This window comes from Anser cygnoides, chromosome 9, assembly GCF_040182565.1.
Source record: "Anser cygnoides isolate HZ-2024a breed goose chromosome 9, Taihu_goose_T2T_genome, whole genome shotgun sequence".
Taxonomy (NCBI): Eukaryota; Metazoa; Chordata; class Aves; order Anseriformes; family Anatidae; genus Anser; species Anser cygnoides.
In genome coordinates this window covers 15695649-15721298 of record NC_089881.1, presented here as the reverse complement: position 1 = coordinate 15721298, position 25650 = coordinate 15695649, and the positions used below count along the sequence as shown (strand labels likewise).

Sequence of the window (25650 nt, the reverse complement as noted above, 5' to 3'; positions counted from 1 at the left end):
ATGAAATATGCCAGGAGAAAAGAAGGATTTTGTTCATATCATTGGTTCTGATGAGTCCGCTTTCCAAAATGGTAAAGGCAATTCAGTGAAGCATTGCAAAGATCCCCTAGAAGAAGCCACAACCTCTTATCTGTAATGACCATCAGCAGAGAGCACACAGCACAACTGCTTTGTGCCAGAAGATGATCTCAGGTGGCCAGTGGCTAGCAGCAGGTTACCTGCCCTGCACGAGCCTTGCTGAGCGGCTCCTGCCAGCAGAGCCACTTCCGGAAATTAAAAGATCTGCAACTCTGGTTGCACCACGGTATAAATGCATAAATGTCAGTTGGGAAAGAGCTTCTGCTAGGCTTTAAACAAACAGAACTTACCAAGCTTGGTCCCCACCATGGCAGGGCTGCTGTTTGGGGTCAGCTGTACAGGTGTACTTAGGCAATGCCAGCTGTGCTGCAGACCACACTGCCAGCTTTGCTGGCTCAGGTGAGTCTGGTCTCAATCCTGCCTCGTACCCGCCTGGTCCAAGGGTTACATAGTGGTACTACAAAGCCCTGCTATGAGCTAGACTGGGATAAAGGCTGGCTGAGAGCCAATGTCAGCTTGCTTTTGAGAGGGACCAAACACCTACGAGCTCTGCAGAGCACCGGATGCCCATAGCGCTGGCCGAGACCCTACGTGTGTTCGATGGGCTCTGCTGTGACAGAGAAATGGTTGTCTGGGATGTTCTGGAGCTGTGATCGGTCAGCTTGGGTCACAGGTAATGTGACCAGCATTCTTTCAGACCGTTGTCCTTCTTATTTCAATGTAAACACTTCCCACCTGTCCGAAATATGCGTGCCATTCTCCAAGACTTTCCAGCATTGCTTACATTTGCAGAACTTTATTCCCCGCTCCCGCTCCCTGTGCCGCATCTGTTCCCATCACAGCTGTGGCCACCCTGTTCTGTCTGGCTGACACCCCCGGCCCCCCCTTCCCCTCTGAACCACCTCCCCCTCCAAGATCAAAATACTCTGTTTTTATTTATTTACCCTGCAGCTGTCAGTGTTGTGTCTGGGTCAGTGCACTGCAACATGGAGGGACACGCGATACGTGGAAAATCCTTAAAACTGCCAGTCCTGGTAGTAACCAACATACACACCGACAACAAATAGATCTCTTGGCCCTTTGCTCCTTTGAAAACAACAGGTCTGGGCAATGGAAGAAATAACATTGTTGGAGGCTGGCACGGACATCCTGGCCTGAGCCGGCACCGGGTTTGCGTGTGGTCGGAGAGAAGAGGCAGGAATGAAGGTAGGGACTACCCCAGGGCTGCCCCATCAGTGGCTTTTCAGGCTGCGCAGAAATGCACAAGGCAGAAATGTGTCTGTGAGGCACCAGACAAGAGCCTTGCTGCCTCACAGACCTTCACACCCATCTTTAAGATGAAGGGGAACACTGTAAGGGTCAGAGATGCTGTTGAGGAGCAGAAAGCATCAGTATACAGATGGCAGCTTCAGTGGAGGTTAGCCCTCAGCCCAGCTGAGCCACAGCATCCTAGAAGGATGGGCTGGTGCATGGGCTCACAAATGGACCCAGGGACAGACTTAGTGTTTAGGGCTACTGTGTGTCAGCAGCAATCATTTTTTGCGTTGCGCTAGACCCTATTTTTTAGGTAAGCACTTCTTATCCTTTGCCCCTCTAAAATGCAAATGCCTTCTGAAAAACAGCTGTAGTCTGCCCCCTGTGAATATGGCTAAAGACACTTGCCCGTGTAACAGCTACAACACCAAACCAGGGCTGTGGTTTCCTGAAAGCAAAGAGCTGGGTGCAGCTGAAGGCAGTGCTCCCCTGCAAACCTGAAAGTTAGCTCCCAGCATCTGTGATTCAGGCTGAGGTAGGATGCATGCCTGAGCAGCTGGAAACTAGGCCTTCTTTAGCTGCCAGCCACCATCCCAGGCAGTGCTCAGGGCCACGAGAACTGCTCTTCTGTGCCTTATGAGGTGTGAAAGAAGGGGGCATTGCTCTCCCCTCTTTTGTTTCAGGATGACACTAAGAAAGGCTGGCACAGAAAAAGGGATTTTATTTCCTCTTTCTCCTTCCCTAAGAATAGTCAGTTTGTAGGCCTGTCAAAAAACAGGACACCAAGTAAGCTAAAAGTCAAGGAAGGAGCTGGTAGCAGCATTAAGAGTAGGTCACAAGTGCTCTTGGTCAGCCTCGTCTCTGCTTAGCTTTACCTGCCTTTTCACTGCCACCATCCCAAGTGCTGCAAGGTAACTTGTGGCTATCTCAACAGGACCCTTGTTGGAGCCTCCTTCTCGGACCATTGGCACAATGTGCTCTTGGCATGCAGGTTCTTGGAAGAAAGTATAGAGATGCGCAGGGAGGCTGTGGTGGATGGCTCCAGGTGGCTGTTATTGAAGCTGCAGGTTGCCTAGAGCCTGCATCTGGTGCAGGAATAGGATTGGAAGCCTGAATTGATGTCTGTTCAATAGGGATATGCCAGCTCCAAGCACCAAACCTGCATTGTGACAGTCAGTTGACTTGTCACACTGCTATAGCAGACAGGGGAGGGATGTGAAGGCACTGAGAGGGCTGCAGGAGGCACAGGGAGAACAGAGCTGGTGTCACACCCTTACTGCTCCACACTCCTCAGTCTCTGCTGCTAATTCAGCTCATTGAGAACCACAGCCCAGACCACGAGCTACAAATTGAACCTCCTTGCAGCTCTGCATTTTCCTTCCCAACCTGCAATTTCTGCAGGACTACTTGCACTTATGCCTTTTCCACCACCTACAGCCCCACATTTTTGGGCGGTGAGGAGCAAATCAGAGATGGGAGAGAGAAGATGACTTTTTCCAGCAATTTAACTCCTGTCCCACCTGGCATTGGATCCTTTACTGAAGGTATCTTTCAAGAAAGCAGTACCCTTCTCAGAGGGCACAGAAGGTTGGTCTACACTGATGTTTATCTATTACTGGTCTATGGTGTACCTAAGTGATGAAAACAGCTGCCAACAGGTTAAGCAGAAATAGATTGCCTGGAACTGCAAGTTTACATCCCAGCAATAATATTTCCAGTCCTTCAGATGTAGCTAAACATGTAGCTAGCAGCTTGCTGGGGTGTTCAGAGATTGACGTTAATGACATGTTATGCAAAAGTATCTCTTCCGGGACAGAATCTTATTCCTCCTAGTGCAGCGCATGCAGTTATTGCTGTCTTCCACCCCAGAAGTGGCTGCATGTCTGATTCTGGCTACGTATGCAGCAGCTTGTGAAACACTCTAAGACTTTCCAGCATGCAAGGCATTAGAGAAATGTAAGACAGGATCTGAGCTATGACAAGCAGAGTGCATGGCATCATATTCCATCGTGCAGCAGGGGGAAATAGGGATGCAAAATATGTACTCGAGCTGAATAAGCCATTTGGACAAAATAAGGACTGAGGTGAACTTTAGTCTCTGAATTAAAACCAAAACTGGATCAAAAGCCTTCTCGCATTGGTGTGTCACGGTTACCTCATGAAATTACCCCACCTCCATTGCCACTAGCTGTATTCTAGTGTAGCATTTTAATTCATAGTTCCAGTTGCTGAAAAACACCCAAAGATTGGGGCTGAGCAAACACGAAATCTGGTAGCTCTATTGTGGCTGGGTGAGTCATTTCAATACTCTGTGTGTTGTAGAACCTCAGACCCCAATGATTACTTTTCATTTCTGTTTTGACCTCATGGGACTTTTTATTTTTTGGACCTGCTCTGAGAGAAAGCATTTCAGATGTGAGCATTTCCTTAGGTCTTTCTTGCTACTTCATGATTTGTGGTTAACGTGGTGCTGGAGAAACCCAGCAAAAATCCCTCTGGTTAGCCCAGTCTAACCTAATCTAGTCCAGCTGCAGCCCCTGTGCAACCAACTGCAACATCTAAAGCCTTTGCAGGCTGAGGACCACCTCATTGCATCCAGTCACCACCTCCACCTGAAGCAGAAGGAAGGGGGACCCCCAGTGATGGGTGGGCTGTGTATTTGGGCTCAGATTGCATCCGCGGAGCAGAGACCCTGATTGCAAGGCAGGGGAAGTGGCTAGCTCTGCTCTTAAATGGGATTTGCAGTAGTGTTAAACAGAGAATCTGAAATCTTTAGCTCTTGCTAGAGGAGTGTCCCCAGCCAGTGAAGAATCTGTGTTTCTCTTCCTGGTGAGAAAGGCCTGGTGGATGCAGCACTGGCCAGGTGGGAGGGCATGCAGAGGGTGATGGCTTCAATATACTCTATAGGGTGGATGTAATACCTTAAAACCACGCAGCAACACTGGCCTGTGCCAGGGTTTCAGCTTGCATGGACTGGAGTTAGCATCAGACCAGGCAGCATAGGTAGCGCGGGATGTGCAGGCAGGACAGCTGGCTTCCTGCATAGCAGTAACTCAAGAGTTCACCCAGCTTCTCAGGGAGGATTTGCAGAGCTCTCTGTTATGTGGCTGTGTGGCTAGACAGTTCAAAGCTGTTTTGGCTACCCGTGCATCAGCTGTGCTCGATGCCTACAGTCGCTTGGGGATGTTTGTTTGATTGTCAAAACATTTTGGTGTCAAGGGCCTCTCCACACCCTCTGGCATGATGTGATCCTTGATTAATAGGCTGAGCTTGACTGTTTGGGAGCCCATCCCAGCGCTGCATGGAGAAAGAGTGAAATAGCAGTATGTCAAAATGATAGCTGGTGTGACGGTACCTGCTGAGGTGAGAAGGCTGCTGGATAGGCAAGGTGTGAAGTAATGAGCAAGGACCTGAGCTCATTATCTGCTGAGGCAAGGGGCTGACTGAGCTGAAGACAGCAAAGGCCAGAAGGGCCTGTCCTACCAGGGCCTAGTGGTCTTGTGATCTTGAAAACCAGAGTGATCGGTTCTTGGTTTTGTTTGTTTTCTCTGCTTTAGTTCTTTCAGAGTCTGGTGCTGGGGTTGCCCAGAAGCTAGGCCGCAGGTTCAGGTCCCCAGTGCTCACTGAGCCAAGTTCAGCCGTTGCCACACCGGGGTAGGGCACAGTTCAGCTCCTCGTGTGCACCCCAGAGGAGGAGCTCGTGGTGGAGCAAAGCCTGCTTCCTCTCCCCATTCCTTTGGGGAATGGCCGTGCCGTGCACAGGCCGCAGCCCACCCAAGTGACAAGTGGCAAAAGCAGGCAGGTCTCTGGCGCTGGTACTCTGCCACCTCAGGGGCTGGTGCTGCGAAGGAGCACGGACATGGGCAGCAGCTGCCAGCTTTCGAGGGTGCCTGGCTCTGTAATTCACCTGGCGATCTCCCTGCCAGTCCCTGCTCCACGTTCCTCAGGGTATCGCAGCAGTCAGCAGCCCCGGCGATTGGCAGCGGCAGCACGGTGACTCACCAGGCCTGGCCCTCCCTGCACTAAATCCTGCTATCGAGCTGATGATCTGCTGGTAATTTTGCTCCAGCTGAATGCTGTAGACCTGCTCTCACGCATCCTGCTCTCCCTGTAGGCAGAAAGCTTCCCCCCAAATTACCCCACCCTTACTCAGTGTACCCACAGCCTCTGGCCACTCTCCAGTGCGTTGTCTACTTTGGAAACCAAAAACCTCTGCCCTAGTACCTAACTTCAGGAATTAGGCTCCGGAGGCCAGCGAAGCGCCATGGAGAGGTGTGGGTGAGCGCTTGTCCCTGGTGGCTGCACCACTGAGGCTTTTCTCTGTAAAGCCAGGGAACTGCTGCCCTGCTGAGCAGCTCTTTCCTAAGTGTCCTTTTATTTGCACAGGGAAGGATGTGGCATGTCATGGCACATTGGCTGGAGAGGGCCTTCACAGCAGCTCCACAGCATGGACTACAAGCTGTGAAATGCAGATGCGTGTTACTGCACTAGTAATAGGCACAGGTCCTGATTTTTCCTTGCTGTTCTGTCTTCTCTGTTCCTCCTCCTGCCCATTTACCTCCATTTTCTTCTCTGTCACTTCTTTGTGATGTTATACTTGATAGAGGGACTTTGTTCAAAGAGGGGGCTGAGGACCCCCTGGCTATGCTCAGGGGCTGGCCTGAGAACTCACCAGCTCATTTTGTACAGGGCACTAAAAACTGTCCATCTAGCCTGGTTCGGCACGGAGGAGGTGTGAGGAAATGCTTTAGTAACTAATTTCCTGCTCTGACCTGGGGGTTTTGGGTCTTTGTGAAAAAAGAGCTAAGTGTTCATATATAGCTCCTACCTCACAGTCAGTAGCATTTAAGGAAAGAAGAGTAAGAAACAAAATGAGTTTGTTGCTTTTCCTGATTTGTGGGAGGAGCTCTGCGTTGAGCACCCGAAAGATTTACCAGTTTGGAGGGGGAATGTCCCTTCATGTCCTCGGAAAGGGAGTCTGGGTCATCTCCTCTGTGGGCACAGGGAAAAAGGGAAGGAAACCATGCTGAAGGCAGAAAGCTGTGCCACCAGCCCTAAGTGCTGCAGTGCAACTTCCATCAGGATGGAGGGAACCTTGTGGGGAGGCAGAGGGATAACAAAGCTATCAGCTAAGGTGAAGGTCCGGCTGATGTTATAAGAGCATCCTGGCCCTTGTTTAGAAACTTCTGGGGTTTGTCTTAGCTGGAGTTGTGAGGCTCCCCAATGACATGTTTCTGCTTTGCTGCTATTATTAACACAGGAAAGCAAATTTCCCTTTCATATGTGAATGCACAGACCAGGAGCAAAGTTAAAGATGATATCAATGTCATTGTTGTTTTCCGTATCCCCTTGCTGAGGCCCCTTTGATTTAATTTTCCATCATTTATTTCAGAGTGACCAGTATCCTGTCTTGCCAGGGAGGTCAACAGAAGTTTAGCTGCTGACTTCGTGAACAGGACTGCAACCCGTATCTGTGATTAGTGATGAAATGAAACCCACGGCTTGAAATCATTTATCCAGCGTATCCGATCAAACACAAACATCCTCTGCACTTGGAAATAAATGAGGGTTGGAGCCAGCTTGCCTCTGCAGAGGTTTGTGACATGTGTAATAGATTGATGAGCTGAGAACAAGCTGCCACTCTCCACCCCCATCATCAGTGACTTTCCAGCTTGGGGAAGGGGACACTGAGGCCAGAGGTGAAGGATATACTTTCCAATAAGTGTTTGTGGGAGGTGAGAAATATGAGCCCCTGGAGGGGGAGAAGGGAAAAAAAGGAAGGCACTGTACTCTGTTAAGCAGGGTACAGTTTAGACAGAGCAGCTGCTTGACAGACTTATGGCATGAGGGTAAGGGCAGCAGCAGCCCTGTGCTTGCAGCACTTATTATTGAATGCTACCCACAGGTACCAGGGCAGCACAGACTGATTTCTGTCTGATACACTCTTTTTCCAGTTGCGTGTGAAGATAAGGGACCTTTGAGATGAAAGGAGAAAGCTGATGGACCAGCTGGCGAGGTCTGCCCACCGTGAGATGCAGTAACGCCAGCAACAATCTGTGTGGCTCCTCAGCACCTCTGCAGCACCCACAGCTGCCAGGAAGGAGGGTCCTCATGATCAGGCAGCTCCACCGAATGGCAACAGCCCCTCCAGTTTTGTTTTTCTCCTCCGTTTCACAACTGTAGGTTTTCATGGATCAAAGCTGAAAATAAAGCCTGACTTTGAGTTCCAGTGTCACTGTTCAGCGATTTGAATTGGGAAATTCATGTTGCTTTCCCTTTTCTTTTTTTTCTCCCCCTCTGTAGCATGCCACCTCTAGAAGCAGAGCAGAAGGTTCAGGCTCTCAGAGTAACGTGCTTCCCCTGGTGCAGAGCAGAGAACATCCGCTGAACCGAGCTGTCACATCGTGGTCCGGGTGGGTGAGCAGTGACAGCGTGGTCAGGCTGCGGTTCAGTTGGGGAACACTTACACGTGGAGCTGGGGCCAGTCAGTCACTTGCATTTCTCTGCCCAAGTCTCAGTGTTCATTAAGATCAAAGTGAATGTCTAGCTCCCAGATTTGCAAAGGGAAGCTTGAAAAGGTGAACCGTGTGTTGCCTGAAAGCAAAGAAACTGAGAAGCAAAGGAAACCTTTAATTAATGATTCTGGATACATGTTAATTTTGATTGTTTGATTTTTGTAACTGGGGCAAACCATACTTCAGAGAGACTTTGTGATATGGGGCATTTTCTGAATGATGAGCTAATGCTTTAGGTTTTACGACCGAAGACAACAAAAGAGACATCTTAGGGCTGCTTAGTGAGTTAGGGATTTTGAATTTGGTAACAATCACAAGCTGTATGCTTAAACACAAGGGCACTGTGCTGGTGGGCAGCTGGCAGGAGGTGCTGGTACCAAATACAGAGCCAAGGGAGCCTTAGGCCTGTGCCTTGCCAGCACTGCAACTCAGGGTGTTGTCTCAGAAATCCTCTGTCAGTGTGTGCTGGAGATACACAACCTCAGAATGGAGGAAGGTGGCTTGAAGTTTTCTCGTCCTTCCAAACGCAGCAGACAAATTAAGCTGATTTCATAATTTAAAGTAGCTTCTCGGGTGCTCTAATTATGGCATCTTCATCAGTACTACCTCTGAAACCCCAAACCCACACAGTCTGAGTGATATGAGTAGGTTCTTCCTACAGCCTGCTAGATGCAGGGTCCTTTTGCATCAGCCCCAGAGTGCTTCTTGGGCTTTGCCCTGGCTGCTGTAAGGTCCCTTCACATTCAGAGAGAAATGAGAAGTGCCCGAAGGATAGAGCCCCACTTGCTACCAGGGCAAATGCCTTATTAGACCCATGTGAATCTTACACAAACCTTCTCTACACGCTGGTTGAGGAGGAAGTAATGTAGGACAGCATGGTTTTACTTCCCTAATACCGAATTTATCTCCACTGGCTGGCTGTACCCAGGGCAATTTTCTGGAAAGCATCAGAAGCTGCTGTATCAAGGACTGGCTGAGCTCTTCTGGCTACAGGAGCTGGGCACCTCTCCACTCCCTCGTAGCAGTCTCTGGAAGCACAGCCCTGTGACTGAAAAAAATATTGCTGGAGCCCAACTCTCACACACAGGCATGGGAGCAACGCTGGCTTTCCTAAAATACCATCCCATCAGCTTCATTGCAAGGAAAAGCTGAGGGAACTTATTTTTAAGCCAAATCTAATTTAAAATTAAAGGAAAAAAAAAAAGGAAGTGGTTAAGATTACACTTTAATGTGCACTAAAGAACTGTAAAGAATATAGAGTCTAAACTTTAGAGATATTTTGAAAGCAGCTCCACAAAAAGTAAAAGCACTACACAGAAATCTCTCCATTTTCTAGGCTGTGTCCTACGCGCCAGTGCTAAAGCAGAAGCTGAGGATCTTTCCTTCTCCCTTTTTCACCCTCCCTCACTCTCACTGCCTTCTAACCACTAACAGTGAGTAAAAATATTCATGTTTCAGTCCAGTACCTTTTTGCACGCCTCACACTAGAGTTTTTTTTCCATTCCCCTGGGGTTGGGCAGGCCTTGATTATCACTCTAATAGAGTTAATTAAGTGCCTTGAGGCCCTGATGTTTTGTTTTCTTTGGGACCAAACCTATAGCTTGGGCCTCTGAGCTACCTGCTCTGCCTCAACCCCTTCCCTGAAAAACAACCAGGTGAAATTCAGCAAAAGGCTCTTTGGGAGACACGTGCACCCTCCTGCCATGGTGTGGTGTTATGGGGGGAGGTGTCCTCTCCACCCTGGGGCTGTGAAAAGCATCCTGAGAAGGCACGTGGTGATCTGTAGCTGTGAACTGGACAACAGCTTAAACAAAAATAACCGTAGGAAATGATTCAGCAAGTTAAGGCATGGCCCCAAGAAGCCCATCTCTTGGATGGGTTTGGTGCTTGGGATGCTGGCAGAGCAGCAGCCTGCTCAGAAGCAGGTGAACGCTATCAGGTAGGGTCACTGATAGCTTATCCTTAGCACCTGGGAGAGCCAGTCCCCAAAAGTGAGATTTCATTTGCCACAGCCTCACTCAGCTCAATGTGAATCTCTGAGATCAGGTAAGGACTCTCCTTTTTAATAAATATAGGAGCGTAGGGTCCCTCCCACATGTAGTATAAAATAATAAAAGGCTTTTATGTGGGAATCTTGCTGTCCTCTGGAGAGCTGTAAAGATCAAAGACTTAAAACAGTGGCTAATTGCAGGTGAGGTTACTACTGTGAAACAATTGCCCTGTGTGCACGCATGTGAAAATAGAGAGGGCACGTTGCTAGCAAACTGAAGTGTCTGCTGTAAAACTGCTCTCCATTTTAAAGGTTGTTAACCATTCTCTTGCTGAGTTATGAATCTTCTGAATGACTGGTTTGAGGCCCAGTGGTTCCTCTCCCCTTCCTAGGCTTGTGGCCAAAATGTGTGCCTGATGATCAAGCGTAGTACTTAAATGATGGGGAGAAAATCCTGGGGATAAGTTAGCATGATATTCTGGAGAGGAAACTATGCTCTTTGGTCCGTGAGATGTGTTCATGTTGCAAAGAGGAAAAAGGAGACTTGAAAAGTACAATCTGGGTGTCTTGAAACCTTTGTCTCAAAACTTTGTGGGGCTGTTTAATAATTTGAAGGATAACAGTAAACTATTGCCATGATTTGAAACTGTCTAGGCTACAAAACCAGGATGAGAACAGTTTTCCATAAAGCTGAAGGCCCCCAAGGATATCTCTGAGCTGAGCACTCAGCCCTATGATGTTTACTAGTGCTGTGGAAACTGTGATGAACTGGAGAAAAAAAAAAAAAGGCATTAAGAGTAGTGAAGAGGGGTTTCAAAGGGAAGGAGCTGAGCTGGTATTTGAACAACAAAACGGCCTTGGGAATTCATGCCTGAGAAATGTTCCTCTGGAAAGGATGAGCAGAGCTGAACAGACACAGCCCTGGGTTCCTGGGTACCCGATGTTCAGGAGACAAGGCCTGGGGCTGCTCTGTGGTAAGCTCTGTGTGGCCAGAACAGACAAAACAAAAGCAGAAACGGCTAGAAACCAAGACCTGATTTTTTACAAGGGTAAGGCCCTGCTCTGGGGTCTTGTGTTTTCTCCTTGGGCAGATGAGAAGCTGAAAAAGCAGGGAGACGGGATGGGGGCTTGGTGGACAGGGAGTAGTACTTCTGTGTCAAGGCAGAGTGAAAGACTCCTTCCTTGTGAGATGGTAAAGGGGATGGTGAAGAACTGACAAGATGGCAAATACCAAGTAGTCCTATTCTTCCTTTGCTTTTTTGTCACGTGAAAGATGCTCAGAGAAAGAGGTAAGCGAAGAACAGTTTTTCAACAAGCTTTAAAGTAACCAAAGAAAAGTTTTCATTAGCTCATTAGCTTTTTTTTTTTTCCTCCTCCTTCCCTTGCTAGTATCTAAATACTCTCCAGACTGATAAGCTATGCCAGGACTACTGAAATGCAGCTAAGCCTGGGGGCTATGTAGATGTGTGAGAGTGGCACTAGTCACATTGTGCATTCATTTGAGTTCCCTGTTCAAGAAAGGAAGCAAAAGACTGTATTCTCATCCCCTCCTGGGCTTTTCCATCTCTGCTTTGCATCCTTATAATGTCTGAGGCAAGACACCTGTCCTCTGAGCTCAGAAATATGGCTGTGGCTGCTACTTAACCCCTCTTTTCACAGCAGCTATCTCCTCTCCTCCCTGCACCAATGGCCTAATTGCATGTGTGCATGTTGACACAGGGTGGAAAGAAGAAAGTCTTTAGTTAAGCAATTAGTTGCTGCCATTGCAGGCCCTGCCACAAGATAATTGAGCACCATTAAGTAATGTTTGGTTCTGAAATGTAGCAATTATCTCAGTAATTGCAAGGACGTTCCTTGAATTCTAACCCATTTTTATTGACGTGTGGAGTGCTTCTGCTCCACATCTAAGCTGCTGGAGCGCCTGGTGTGAGGGAGCAGGGGAAGGAGGCAGGCAGGGAGGAGGAAGGAAGCATGTCCTCTGGGAGATCCTGCCAAGAGCCCAAATTTGGTGGTGGTTTTTGCATTGCAAGCACCTGATACTGAGCTGGCTTCACCTTGCTCCTGCCCAGACCTCTCAGGCTGAGCGGGGGGATCTTCCCCTTCCCCAGGCCAGAGTGGAGGCGGGCTGGAGGCTCGCGCTCTGCCCGGGCTAGCACTTGACCTCTCCAGGTCTCTCTCTCCTTTTAAATGTGCAAGTCATCCTTGCACAGCACCAGGCTGGTTTCTGGGCTTGAAGGTTTGCAGTCCAACCTCTCCTCTGCCAGGAGCAACGATCCGAGTGAGCTTCAAGGGGATGGGATTGGCCACTAGAGGGTAGCACAATTAAAAACATAAGGAAATCGCATTCCTTGCAGTCGGGCTGGCTGTGCTGGGGGATGCGCGGTGGGGTGCTGAGCCCCCGCAGACCCCACGGCCATGGATGGGGCAGCGCAGGGAGCTCGAGGCAAGGTGAGGGATTCCCATGGCCAAGCATGAGCATGTGGCAGCAGAGGCTGAGCAGGGCTCTCAGTGCTGGTCCTGCTCTTCCTGGTCATCCTCTTTGCGCCCTCCTCGCCAGGGTACAGGACCCCACAGGAGCCTTTTGCCTTGGCTTTACTGGTGGCTGTAATGTCACTTCTTGAGCTGTAGCTGTGAATCCAAGCTCAGAGCTAGGATACCAGCAGGCCAGATGGACAATACCAAGGTCTTTCTCTGTTTTCCGAGTTAATAAATCTATAAAAAAAATTCTTGGGTTAAAAATACTAGAGTATGTACTGCTCTTCTGTTTGCCTCTGCTGGCACGTAGGCTGTTCACAGCACCATATACGCTAGCAGGCGAGAATATGCCCAGTTCTTAAAATCACGCTACTGTATGAATGGAGATAAACGAGTGCTGGGTCACTCAAGAAGCAAGGTTTTAATTTTAAAGCGTGCCTCTGGAGCCAAAGGTCAGAGTGGAGCCACCCTCCCTTGAACAAATTCCCCACCGCAGCACTGTATTAACATGATACCTTAAAATGCAGCTGTGCTCTCGGGTTAAAGTCCTGGCTCTGCACAGAGCACACTCTGGCAGGATCAGTTTCGAGGATGGAGAAATACAGTGTCTGACGCACGCTAAAATGTCTGTCTCATGATCCGCTCTGCAGTAATGCATCAAGCATGTCTTGAAACATGGGCTTTGCCAGGTGCCAGCACGCGCCAGGGACAGGAGGTTAGCTATGATGTTGATACAGTTAATTGCAGATACGGAAAAGTCTGGGGAGGAGAAAGCAAATGCTTTTCTTACAGTCGTGTGGCTCGTTAGAGCAGAGGCATAGCACTGGAAGGGTGAAGAACTTTTCTCTTCAAAGGTATTTGTAGCACGCTAAGAAGCCTCATTGCTTTTTGGGGGTCGTAATGATGTTCCCTTACCATGTCTTGGGCAGCGTCTGGATATGAGCAGGTGCCCTGCAATAGCACAGTGCCGTGTTATGACGCTGTTGTGAAAGAAGCAGTGACTCAAGGTAGCAATTTCTCATCGCGTAGAGAAGGGCCAACTTGAAACTGATCCTCACGTATTGCAGGATATCACCACTGTGCTAGCATGCAACAGCATGGAGTGCTTATTTAACAGCGAGTACATCCTTGTAACCCATGGGACATACTGCGGCCCTTGCCCTGGGTATCCCCACTTTAAACAAAAAGATTTATTCACCAGATCACAAACAATCAACTCAATGTATCTTGAGAGCTCAGCGTTCATCATCTGACAACCACTATGCCTTAAGGTGACTCTGCCCACTATCATGTGCCAGCTGACCTCCAGAAATCCTTGAAATATCCCAACTTTTAGGTAGGTTTTAGACCACTGCTCCCTCCCTCAGTTTTCAGCCAGTAAATCACATTCAGTGCCACTGTGCTGTACCTACCAGCATGACTTATTGCTGGTACAGATACCTATGTAGTATCCCTTGACAGTGGGGTTGCTTAACCAGAAGAAGCAAGTGCTGGGCTTTCTGGCATGAAGGGTAGAAAGGAGGAAAAAGTGCTGACCCTTGATGCTTCTAATTCCTTGGGAAGTGAGAAGCACATCCGGGGCAGCCTCCTGTTTCCGTGTGCATTGCTCTGGGCTGCTGTTTTGTTAGCAGTAGTAGGAAACAAAGACCAGGAGGCTCTGTAGTGTCTTGCTGGAAGAAATGACCATTCCCCAGCTGGCAGCATGGGTGTGAACTGCTCCCCTGGGGCATTCAAAACATAAGCGAGTACAGTAGTGGGTTGAGTTGTGTGTGGTGGCGTTTTCCTCGTTGCCTTAGGGAACAAATAAGTCCCTCATTAGCCCTTGGGTGGCCTGATGTAGGCTGTGTGTGCTGGGTGGCACGCTGCTTCCCTGGCCTGACCCTGACCCTGGAGCACAGCAGGAGGAAGATGACGGGTGGGGGGATGCGGGGGCTATTTTTGCTCCTGTATCGCTATCTAGTTAGACTCCAAGGTGCTGTCCTTCACTGCTGTCTGCTGCCTTGCTCGCTCTGTGACTCTCAAGTGTTTACCATTGACAGGCTGCGAGCAGATGGACTGGCAAGAAGAGATAAATTTGACCCAAGAAGATGTCATTTGAGGAACAGCTGAGGCTAGTATTTCACCAGATGTCCCAGCTTTAACCCATTAGCAACTTCAAGGAACTCACTGTTGTCAATGGCCTAAACACACTGTTACCACACAGGCAGGGCACAAAGGCTATTGTTAAAATCTGCTCAATAAGCAGATATTCTCTTTTTTTTTCTTTCCAAGCGAGCTGCCATAAGCTCAGGCCCAAAAGGACTGTGGGGTAGTAATGCCTATGGTGGTTCCACTGGTATCCTGCAAGCTTGGCTCAAGCAACTGGAGTTAGCCAAAAACTCAATTTAGCGCTAAATGAATCTGCTGGTGAACAGGTACCATTTTGTGACAATACTGACAAATGCTCTCAAAGTCATCCATGTGATTGGAGTAGCTGGTTTTCCCCTTTGTGACTCCAGCTGTATTGAGTGTCCCAAGAGACACTGCTGCTTCTGCTGCCAGATTAAGGGCATACATACGTGCTAGGTGGCTGTATCCCTCAGGCCGTGACAGTCTGGGCTGCTCACCAGATTGTGCCTAGAAAATACAGCAGAGTGGTGAATGAGCAGTGAGTGGGTGGATATGCATGCGCAGTCAGAGTGAGAAAGTTGACGTGTAGCTGCACAGAATGCTTTCCAGCATCCTCAGCTGGGTGCAAGCACTGCACCGCAGCAGCAAGTGATCTGCATCTGTGCGGAGAGTTTCTGGAAGTCTGTCCGCATGGTCCTCCAGGAAGGAGTGTCATCTGGCATTTGCATAGGCTTAACAAAGCAACAGCCACATTCAAACTGGTAAAATGAGGTTGTTGAGGCTGTACGGTCATCCCTCGGTATGGAGATGTGGGATCTATGGGTATTTGAGCCCGTGAGACAAATCAGCTGTAGTGTAATTGTGGGAGTATCTCCCACAATTGCAGTATCTCCCACCATTCACTGATGCTGCTGGTTTTTGGAGGTGTCTTGTCCACTGGTTTTGCTGTTGGGGCAGTCCCTGCCCTGCAACAGTGTCCGAGGGTGTGCACAGACAGGTATCTGTGTGTTACTTGCCCGTGCACCCTTCCTGCTGTCTGCATTGTGGAGAGCTAGGTGGGCATCTTGGGTTTGTTTCCTATCTGAGTATGAAAAAGCTGAGCTTTCAGTGTCTTGTGTTAAACCCCACCTTGTCACCTTTAGCTCTGACAAATCCACTAGAGCGCAAGCTTATAGTCAGAAAGCCTGGGGGGAATCACCTTCCCATTAGCTCGTGTTCATTAATAGATGTTTCTTACCCCAGGCAATTTTGAATCTAATCAAGTTGCCCTCTTCAAATTAACTGTCTTGTTCAACGCTTGATCTGGGAGGTAAAAGAACAACTCCTCTCTTTATCTGGGAGAATGTGGGGGAGTATTTGGCACAGCATGAGCCCATGTTAACTCAAGGCTTCTCTTGCTGGACCTCTACTGGGTGATCTGGGGGAAGTCACAAGATAAAATTTGCCTGTCTTTTCTATAAAGCCCTGGGACAGAGCATCCCTCTTGGCAGTGGTCAGCACAGGTTTCTACCACATTTTGTGAGATACTTAGGTCTAGATTTCCAGCTAGTGTAAACCAATGTCCCCTAACTCCCATACATCGATTTTATTTATTTATTTATTTTCCCAGTGAGGGGATGCTGTATATTTGACTGATGCCTGTCCAGCTGGGAGTAGGGTAAAGCTGAAGTCAAAAGCTAAAGGGTACCATCAGAGTCTTTCCCCTGCAGACATTTTAATCTGGGCTGGTCTCTGGACTCCCAGGGAAACCACTCCTGAGCTCACTCAACAAACTAAGAGAAACCTACTGCAAGTACTGTACTGAAGACTATTTTTTCTGTTTGAGCTGGGCTCCAAGGGCTCGACTGCAGATGCCAGCATTTACACAAGCTGCCCAGCTGCTTTCGGACGTGTGTGCTGTTTACATGCAGGCGCCAGCTACTTGCTACAGTAGGATTTAGCCAGGCAGGGTCTGTTGGGGAAGAGCTTCCCTCTGCTATAAAGATGAGGCAACATCTGTTTTGGTACTAGGACAAGCTTTGTAACCCTGAGACCTGCCTTCTGGACAAGAAAAAATACAAAATCTGCCCTGGAAAGGAGAAGAAATTGGTGGTTATCAACATGATAGATGCCTGCAGTCCCAGGGCTGGGGTGTTTGATGTCTCTGCCCTCATTGAAGTGGCAGCTCTGCTACAAAACTGAAGTACAGAAAGCAAGAAACCCCTCCTTCTGCACTAGCAAATTTGATTTTTGTCTACAAAATGGCCTCTTTTCCTCCTCACTCTGAGTCTCCTTGTGTGGCAGGATTAGAAGATCCAATAATGAGGGTAGGCTTTATTGGAAATAAGGCTTGGCTGGGCAAAACTAGAGGCGGTTTTATGCACTGGGCTGGGGAATCCAGCACTATTGCGGGCTGACCGCAGCGACATTCCCAGGCTGTCCAAACGCAAGTGGGTGTTTTAATCATCAACATTTTAATGGCATTTACTTCAATGTTTTGTTCAAGAAGGGTTTTCTATTCCTCCTGTTCTTCTCCCCCTTCTCCAGGCTGCTGGGAAGTTCACCCCAGGAAAAAAAGCAAGACCGGAGAATGTGTGTCTCTTGGGGGTTTTTTGATAACTGATAAGAATTGTGGAAAGTCCCATAGGTGAGAGTTTTTCTTCATTACTCAACAAGGCTTGGCGCTAATATTTCTTAGGAACCTGCTGCTGTCTGTGTCTCTTTTCACGCAGTTTGATTGTTATGACATGCACAGTAGCTGAAATTTTAAAATTCATTGAACTGGGGCCAACATCTTCTAAATGGCCACTGATTGGGAATTCTGTGATTTTTGAGATACGCGATGTCAATGGTTCACCCCTGCCTTTCTGGGAGAGCTGAGCATTTGCAAGTGCTCTGAAATGGAGTAAGCCATGCTCCTAGGTTAGGAGTTTTAAAGAGGTCTGTGGAAGAGCTCAGCTTTGCAGTCTAAGTTATTGTATTCCCTAGTAATCGTTAGTGGGAATTTTCTTTGAAAACAGTGGATATTTTGTCAGACTGAAAATTGCTGGGCTTATCAACTTCTTTCTGATTAGCTTCAGCAGTCAATGTCCTCTGATTAGGGAAAGATATATATTGCAAATGCTACTTTTAGGAAGACTTCTCTTGACAAGTGAAACTTTGGGAGTTTGATAACATCTTTACTTGAAAGAGTTTTGGTCTGAGATGGATTTTTTAAAATGTATGAGAAATGTGCTTTTTTGATCATTTTGATTTAATTTTATTTTTTCCATGAAGTGCAAAGCAAGAGAATAAGACATCTTCCCAAACTGTACTAAAGAAAAGTCTCACCCTTTCAGTATTTTAAACGGATAGCCCATGCTAAGCAGTAGAGCAATGTTTCCTTCTTGCTGGGTAGTGGAAATGAGAAGTCGCTGGTTCTACAATTGCAAGGCCAAACCCTGCAAGGGCACAACAATATCAGTTCCCTTGTGACCAGTGACTTCATGTGTGCTGTATTTTGGGCACGGCGCTTCGCTCGCCCTGCAGTCCTCGCTTTCTTTCAACACGCATGGCGTGGATACAAACCCACAGAGGGGCTGCGGCTTTGGGCAACCTTCAGGGAGCAGCAAGGAGAGAAGGCCTTGATCTATGCTGTCCCTTAGCACGCACCATGCCGCAGCACCGACGGCACAGGCGTGTTTTGTCCGGCCTGGCTCCTCGCTGCACCTCCTCCCTCCTTGCAGCAATATTTGGCGATGAGAGAACTGTTTGTAGCCTCAGAGCTGCTGAGTTCAGGCCGTTCCGGAGCTGTGTGGACATTTCCCCTGTAAGCTGGAGGAGGCTGCGCAGGCCCTCTCCTTGCTGGTGGGCGCACGGCGCTTGGCCTGGCCTCAAGGGAAGCCGGCATGGAGGGGGGCAGGTGATTTCCAGAGCAGCCCTTACAGGAGGCTCGGCCCAGGGCATCGCTCGGGTTCACCTCTGGGACGGCTCTCGGGGTTCACTGCGGGCCAGGCGGGGAGGAAGTTGCCGCTGCTGCCTCGCTTAGATCTTCCAAAAGTGCTGAAGGCAGAAAGGCGAACAAGCAGCAGACAGCAAAGGGAAGATTAATTGGCCGGCTGCCTGAAGGGCTGGTTGGGGTTGTATTTCTTGTTCTTACCTTTGCAAATTTCTACAGGATTGTAAATCTTGAGCTGCTTCCCAAATGGGGAGACTTCAGGTGTGTTTTTTTGTTTTTTTTTTAAATAAGCAAACTTGAGCATACTTCAGTTCTTTGACTCAACACCCAGGAATTCCCATTGGCTTTATTACACGCTGACAAGCGTGCTGGGGAAAGCAGAGCAGATCAATGGCTGTGTTTGAAGCAAGCCATAAATCGCTGGTGACACCAGGCAGCAGATTGACTGACTGTGTTCCTCCCCCCTTCCCAGCACACCAGTGCTGACCCCGGCTTGCCACAGAAATGTCAGGAGGGCTGCCTGTGATTAATGCTGCAAGCGAAACCCTGGCCCAGCCGGCAGCAGGCAAGCTCGAGCCAAAGGTCTCCAAAGGGAAAGGTCGGAGGACAGAGGTCTGAGTCAGACCTGGTGTTCGGGAGCAGATGTAAGTTGGTTAAAGTCTCCCCAGCTCCGAGGACTGTCGTCCCATGCTGTATCTGCTCTTTTCTTGTTATCCAGACGAAATCCTTGCTTTGTGTGAATGCCCATCCCTGCCCCAGCGCAGCTCATGAGTGCAGCACAGCTGAGCAGCTATGGCATTAAAGCTGCAAATGGGACAGGAGGGTTTCTGAAGTCAGACGTGGGAAATAGGCTTTTGACAAGCTTTGACTTCTTAGAAGGAGCCAAGATGGGCAGAATGTTTTGAATTTAGTATTTTTCTTCTCTGGAAATTGTAGCCTTGGGGTGATAGAAAATCAGACGTAGCCCTGGTCTAGACAGGAGAGGGGTGTGAGAACCTCCAGGCTGCCAAGTGCTCCCCTCCTGGCCCCCGCGCACCAGGGCTGGCGTGGGAAGGCAAGGACAATAAGGAAAATGTGCTAGAAAGTTACACCGCTCTTGTTTGAAGCTTTCAGACTGCTGTCTTGTTTTCACTGATAGGTTGAGATCACAGTTAGGGAAATAATTAAAAAAAAATAAAATGACAGCAATAGAAAACACAACCACTCATCCAGTTCAGTTGAAATGCTTTGTTTTAGTGGGAGCAGAAAATGAGAAAGATCTAGATTTTTTTTTTTTCATCCAGATTTAAAAATGAGCCCTCCTTGGGTTCCAACAGTGTCAAGTCCCCTTGCTTTGGAGCTGTCTTTCTGGAGGAAAAAGTTAAGCAAATAAAGAAACCCATCCCTGCATGCACAGAGCTTGTTCCTTCCAAGGCACCACAGGATACTGGGAGTGCCTCGTGCTGGTAGATAAGAGCTGAGATGCCAGGGCTGTGGATATGCCCAAGGGCAAAATCTTAATTAAAGTTTATCTATATTATATCAAAGATTTTTTTCTGAAAATTTTCAAACTTGTTTCCATGCCTTGTGTTTAAAAAGAAACCAAGAGAATATTTTGTAGGATCTTAACATTCATACTTTTTTAATTTAAATGTTTTTTTTTTTCATCTAAAAAAGTCCAAGCTCCGTGCTGATGCAGTGTTTGGTAAATAAGAAATCTTGGTAACATTGAAAGAAAATTCTTATTTTATTGTTTTGAAAAGTCAGTAAGAATTGCACAGGAAGCAGGAAATGTCTTTAATGATAGCATCTTCAAGGTTTTCCTCTTGAAAAAGCAGACCTGTAATGGATACCCAAGTGCCCTGCCCTTTCTGTGTAAATATTCTCAAAACTCAGCAAACTGCAGTGGAAATCAGCCAGTGTCAGGACAGGGCCCTTCCACCATCGCAGGCAGTGCAATTGCACAGTGCTAACGCAGGCCAGGGGACTTCTGCTGAATAGAGAGGAGGGAGTTTAATGTTTGTAGGCACTTTGGTTCCTGTGCTCAGGAAGCTGGCAGGCCTGCCCAGCTTGCTTTCTTTTGTGCTTTTTCGAGGTGAAGTATTCAGAAAAGGAAACTCATGGTGAGGAGATAGAGGGAACAAAGCTTTTTGTCCTCTGCCATCGTGCTCCTCTTGAGCGCTCTCAGTTTTACTTTGCAGGGTTTCCCTTTCATCTGAAACCTTCCAATTTCAGGCAGGTTAACTTGCCAAGGTGCACCTTCCCTTTCATAAATATTGCAGTAGCTACAGGCTATGGAGAGTTAGCCAAGCAAGTTCTCTTCATCTATCATAATCTCACCCCCTCCCTTAACCCCCTCCTCTCCCGCCCTCTCATTAAATAAGAACAAAAGGTAAACCGTAACCCTCTCACATGCCGCATTAATATATGGTATAATTTTCCAGTTCTGCCCAGTTCTGGTATGGCAGCCACGTGGTTGCGTAGCAAATGGGGCATCCCTCGTGTTGGGAACACTTGCAATCTCCTGTCCAAACTTGCTGCGAGCTGGAACATCCTGGGCTGCCCAAACACTGCTGAAATAGCAATAAGCCATTGGGCACTTCTTATGCCCCTGGGCATCAGAAGTTGAAGGACCCGTCCATGCTCTCTGGTACCTAAGGAGCAGCTTCCTAGGATCCTGTGTCCCTGGCCATCAGCTCACTGAGGGTTCACAGAGCTGATGTCTGATGTGAGCAGCCCTCCGTGCACACCGGGGCTCGGGGAGCTCAGCAGCTGAGTCCCTGCAGGGAGCCAGGGCTGCTCTGCCTCCCACCTGGGTTGCAGGGGAGTTCAGCTTGGTTCTGCAAACAGAAACGACTTGAAATACAGGTTTCCAGTGCTCAGCTAAGTGGAGACTGCTTTTCTTCCCCTGTGGCCCTCTGGCACTGCTAACACACAGGAGAATGGGTTTTGTGTGCAATTCTGTATGAGGCTCTATACACATGCATGCGCGTATGTATGCAAATGCATAAAGATACCCTGTAAATCAATTTTCTTTGACTATCCTTCAAGGATACAACTGTTTCTGATTAAAGAAGCAGAAACCAAATATTAATAACTAATATATTAGTTTATGGAGCCACTTGTTTACTCTACTCTCCTGAACAGCAGATACACCAGATGCTAAGCTGCGCATAGTGCTATTAGTGGCTGCATTACAGCAGCGCCCAGAATGCAAGATTGACCATTCTCTCTGCTCTGTAGGATGTTTTCACACACATGCAAGCCTGAGAACATAAGATGATGAAAGCGGATTAAATGGGTGAAGGAAGAGAGCAACATCTGTAAAATGATATGAAAATGTTCTTCTCGTTAGTTTCAAGCAGATGAGAAAACATAACAAGGAAACAACTTCTCATTTCTGTTTCAAATTTTCAGGGAAAATCCCTAAATCCAAACAGCTGGGTTTTGTGTTTTTACTTTTTCTTCTTGGAAAGCACAATTAGAAACACAAATCAAAACTGCTGTAAAATCTTAAAACATCACCAGCAAGTTGCTTGCGTCTTGCAGCTTATATGAGAAAAAACATTGCATGGAGGAGAGGGTTGATTGTGTGACAGCTTTGCCATGAATGTGGTCCAAAAATCATATTTTCCTTACATTTTCTGTGAAACTTTTTTTAGCAAGGTTTGATCACCCTGAGAAGAACAGGTTACACGGAGGATGGTTTTGTGTGCTAATAAATACTATTGCCGTTACTAGCGCTCTCTGCCTCTCCTGGAACAGGGACTACTGCCCTGAATTTTCCCTGGCCCCAAATTCCCTTTTGCTCCAAATAACTTTTTGTTTCTATTCAGTGTTGAACCTTTCATCAGGGGCCTCTTCTGGACCCTTCATTGCTGCCGAGAGCGGTGGTGCCTCCTTCCATTTCTGAAATACCTCCCCTCGCGTGCCCACACTTACATCTGTCAAGGACACCAACAGGTGACACCTTTCTCCTCCCCATCACGTCAAGGCTAGAAAAGGCTGTGGCAAGTGGAACGCTTACAAATAAGGCTGGATTTGGTGACCGAGGGCCATGATGCATTTTTTTATTTATACCCATGCACGCACACTTGTGTGTATGTTACAATGACTTCAGGGGACTGGAGGGGACTTTCCACAAGGATTAACTGAGTGTGCCTTCAACAAGGTAGTACAACGATCTTGCCCCGGCTGCTGTGTTCTTAATTAGGGCCTTTCGTCATATATAAGCTGTTTTTTAAAAGAGCCTAGTGTGGTTAGCGAAAAACACGCTGTAATTGAAGTGGCTTGTGGAGTCCTAATGCAGATAAAACCCTCACTGCAAAACTAAGGGGGGTTGTAATGGGTCTCTGTTTAAGATCGACACTGTATTATTACTGATAAGGCAGTATTACAGGGATGGTGTCTGCTAGTTGCCATATATATATGTGAAAGATGAGTCCCTGCTCCAAAGAGTGTACAGATCCAGATGTTGGGTGCAAGCTGATGGAGGGTGGAGAAGATCCAAGGACAGAAAAACATGCAAAATTTGTGCCAAGTACGCTTCTCTCAATAAGGGCAATGTAACAAGCATTATGGCCAAACTGGGTCCTGAGAAGAAATAGAAAGGGAAGACTCTGAGCTTCCCTTTTGCACTATCCTTCCCTTTACAAACAGCATCTTCTCTAGTTGGCCCAGGAGATCTGCGTAAGAATGTGATCGAGTAGTGGCCACAGATAACAGTGCTGGTTGGACAGGGAGGTGAAGAAGCTAGTGGTCTCTCTCTCTGTTTTTCTCAGACATTGAAAAGAGCTATCTCCTTTTTTATTTTTGTATGTCCGTGGTGCTCTCTCGCTATACCTAAACTTCAGTATGGCGTATTCTGCCCTATCTGAAAAGGCATTTCCAGCCTGTAGTAACCCCAGGGCATCTAGACTGCTAAGTACTTGCGTCAGCTATGAACTACGGAGGGCTTTCAGGCATCACTCATTGATGTAAAGGCTACTTCTCTTCTGTGGTAGAGACTGAAAGGAAAAAGAGTTAGAAAGCTGTGAATAACCACTAAATGTGCTGCAGGGCACACACTCTCCCACATAACTAGCACTGGATGATGGAAGATGCAGTAAGTGCACCTTGGACGTCTGGTGTGAACCAGGGGTATGGAGCCTCTGAGGCTTTGTGCAGTGGGTGGTACGCTTGCAATTGAAGGCTCAGGACTCGGGGAACCTTTATGAAGCATAAGAATAGTGCCACTGACATAATGGGGCCAATCTTTGCTTTGATCCCGTATGCAGGCCTTTGAGTCTGAGCTACGAAAAATGCCAGTTTCCAAACCAGAGGTTTGGTGCTGACCTATCCCTGAAACTGTTACAGATGCTGGGTAGAAATCTTCCTGTACCCAAAACTGTTAACCAGAAAGAGGAGCTGGTTGTGTTGGTACCCCCAAATTGAGTTAAAAATGCTGTGAGAGCAGATTTTCTGGAGGAAAAACAAGAAACAAACAAACCTTAGTTCTCTGGCTGTTAAGCTGCAGTGCTGAAGAAGGACACAGCTGATGTATGTAGAAATCAAGAGAATTAGAGGGACTAAATTTAGAATTCTCGGAAGCACAGAGTTTCAGGTGGTGCAGGAGGTGGGGGAAAGCAGAAACAACATGCTTGTATTCCATCCCAGTCCACTCACTGATCCTTGATGTCCTCTCTTTTGAGATGTTGCAAGGTAGGGAACCTCCCAGCAGAAGTGGGGTTCCTGAGATGAATTTTCTCCTGTTCTCTGAGCATCAGTGCAGGAGTTGATCCTAAAGGACTTGCCCTCATGCCTACTAGGCTAGCCACGCTGCGTTCATGGGGAGCATGAACCTCATCCTCTCTTTCAACTGCTCTCATGGCTGCTCCTTTCATGAACTATGTGCAAACTGAATTCATGAGCACAGGCAGCCAGTGAAAAATAATTTAATAGAGCTACTTTACACATCCTGATCCCAACATGTTTCTGCTCATCCCGAGAGCCAGCTGGTATTGGTAAATTATGGCTTGGACTAGCCACATTCAGTTAGTGTCTGCAGAAACACTTGAGGCTCTTCAACACTTATCCTTGTAAGAAAGAGCTGTGTAGGCTGGCCAGGAAAGGTGAACGGTGAGAGCCTTATCCTACCCTAAAAACCCAGTGTGCCGGAGAGGAGTGACTCAACAGGTCGGCTGCTGGCTGCACCTACAGTGCAATGCTGTTTGCTTCCCTTCCCCCTCATTTCCCTGCCTCTGTCTAAATTGTGGAAGGGTAACATTTTCAAAGGCAAACGGTCCCAGTAGGGGCATAATTTTATTTTTGGCCAAAGGACATTGTTCATGGAGCAGAGGAGAGTTTTAAGAAGGCTAAACCAGCTGCCATACCGCTGGGCCCAGGTTCTAGTGCAGGTGTGGCCTGACCAGGCTGTTCCAGGTGGTTACTTCAAGAGCGCTGAGATCTCTGTGCTGGGTTTCATTAAGGAGCTTTTAAAGTTCTTTGCAGTCCTAAGGCCCTGAGGGTGCTGGGCCCAGCTCCCTTCTGGTTCTCCTGTCAAACACCAGCCTTATTGCCAGGGGTCCGGAGGGTGGTGGTTTGTGGTGTCTGGGAAGTCAGGGGTACTCCTGACCGAGTGCTGATGGGTGAAAGTGAAAAAGCCTGGCTATCTTGTACTGAGGAAATATCCATCACTTGCAAAGTTAGCCAGCTTGGCAGTTTGGTCTTTTGTTGTCTCTGAACTGAATTTAAAGGGTTTTCTCTCTTGTTTTTTCTTCTCTTCTGCTATCACCTATGGATGCGAAGAGGTAGAAATGAAGTCTAGCCATGTGCTTTAAAAGGTTCAGTTCAGCATTGGTAGGGCTGAGTCACATGCCTGTTCTAACTGATGCCATCAAACCCGTCAGATACACAACATGTTATTGCTTAGTGGCTTAGCAACATGCACCGTAGCCCGAGAGCTTCTCACCTTTGCCTTCCCTTTCAGGGCCAGTATTTAGCAAACAGAATTTGCAGTGCCATGGTTACCAGCCAGCAGAGCTTGGGACCTTTGAGCAGTTTGCCAGCATCTTAGGAGATACCATCAGCTTATATTGTAGCACTTTTTGGGAAATCCGTCTTTTATAGAATTGGAGCTGCTGGTGGAGAAACATTTTGGGGGAGTTCTCAAAACAATGCTGTGCGGTCTCACACTGCAATGATAGCAGGAGCTTTCATATGATGAAGCCCACAAGAGAATCAAGGAACTTTGTGTTTCAGTTTTCTATTCCAGATGCCAGCCCTGACTAGTGAACTGTGACATACAGTGTACATACGTTAATCCAATGAACATTTAGGCATTTAGAAGGAGGTGA

The 25650-nt window shown here is 47.8% G+C and overlaps 1 protein-coding gene and 1 long non-coding RNA gene across 2 annotated transcripts in view; both read left to right on the top strand.

Moving 5' to 3' along the window:
* The window catches only part of LOC125184400 (uncharacterized), a 118471-nt gene extending 110864 nt beyond the window's left edge, over positions 1 to 7607 (top strand). The window contains exons 15-16 of the long non-coding RNA XR_010833437.1: positions 6725 to 6926; positions 7287 to 7607. This is a non-coding gene — a long non-coding RNA (uncharacterized lncRNA). The remainder of the gene's footprint in view (positions 1 to 6724; positions 6927 to 7286) is intronic.
* A 2161-nt stretch (positions 7608 to 9768) lies between these two features.
* The window catches only part of TP63 (tumor protein p63), a 154257-nt gene continuing 138375 nt past the window's right edge, over positions 9769 to 25650 (top strand). The window contains exon 1 of the mRNA XM_013195003.3: positions 9769 to 9893. The gene's annotated coding sequence lies outside the window, so the exon portion shown is untranslated. The remainder of the gene's footprint in view (positions 9894 to 25650) is intronic.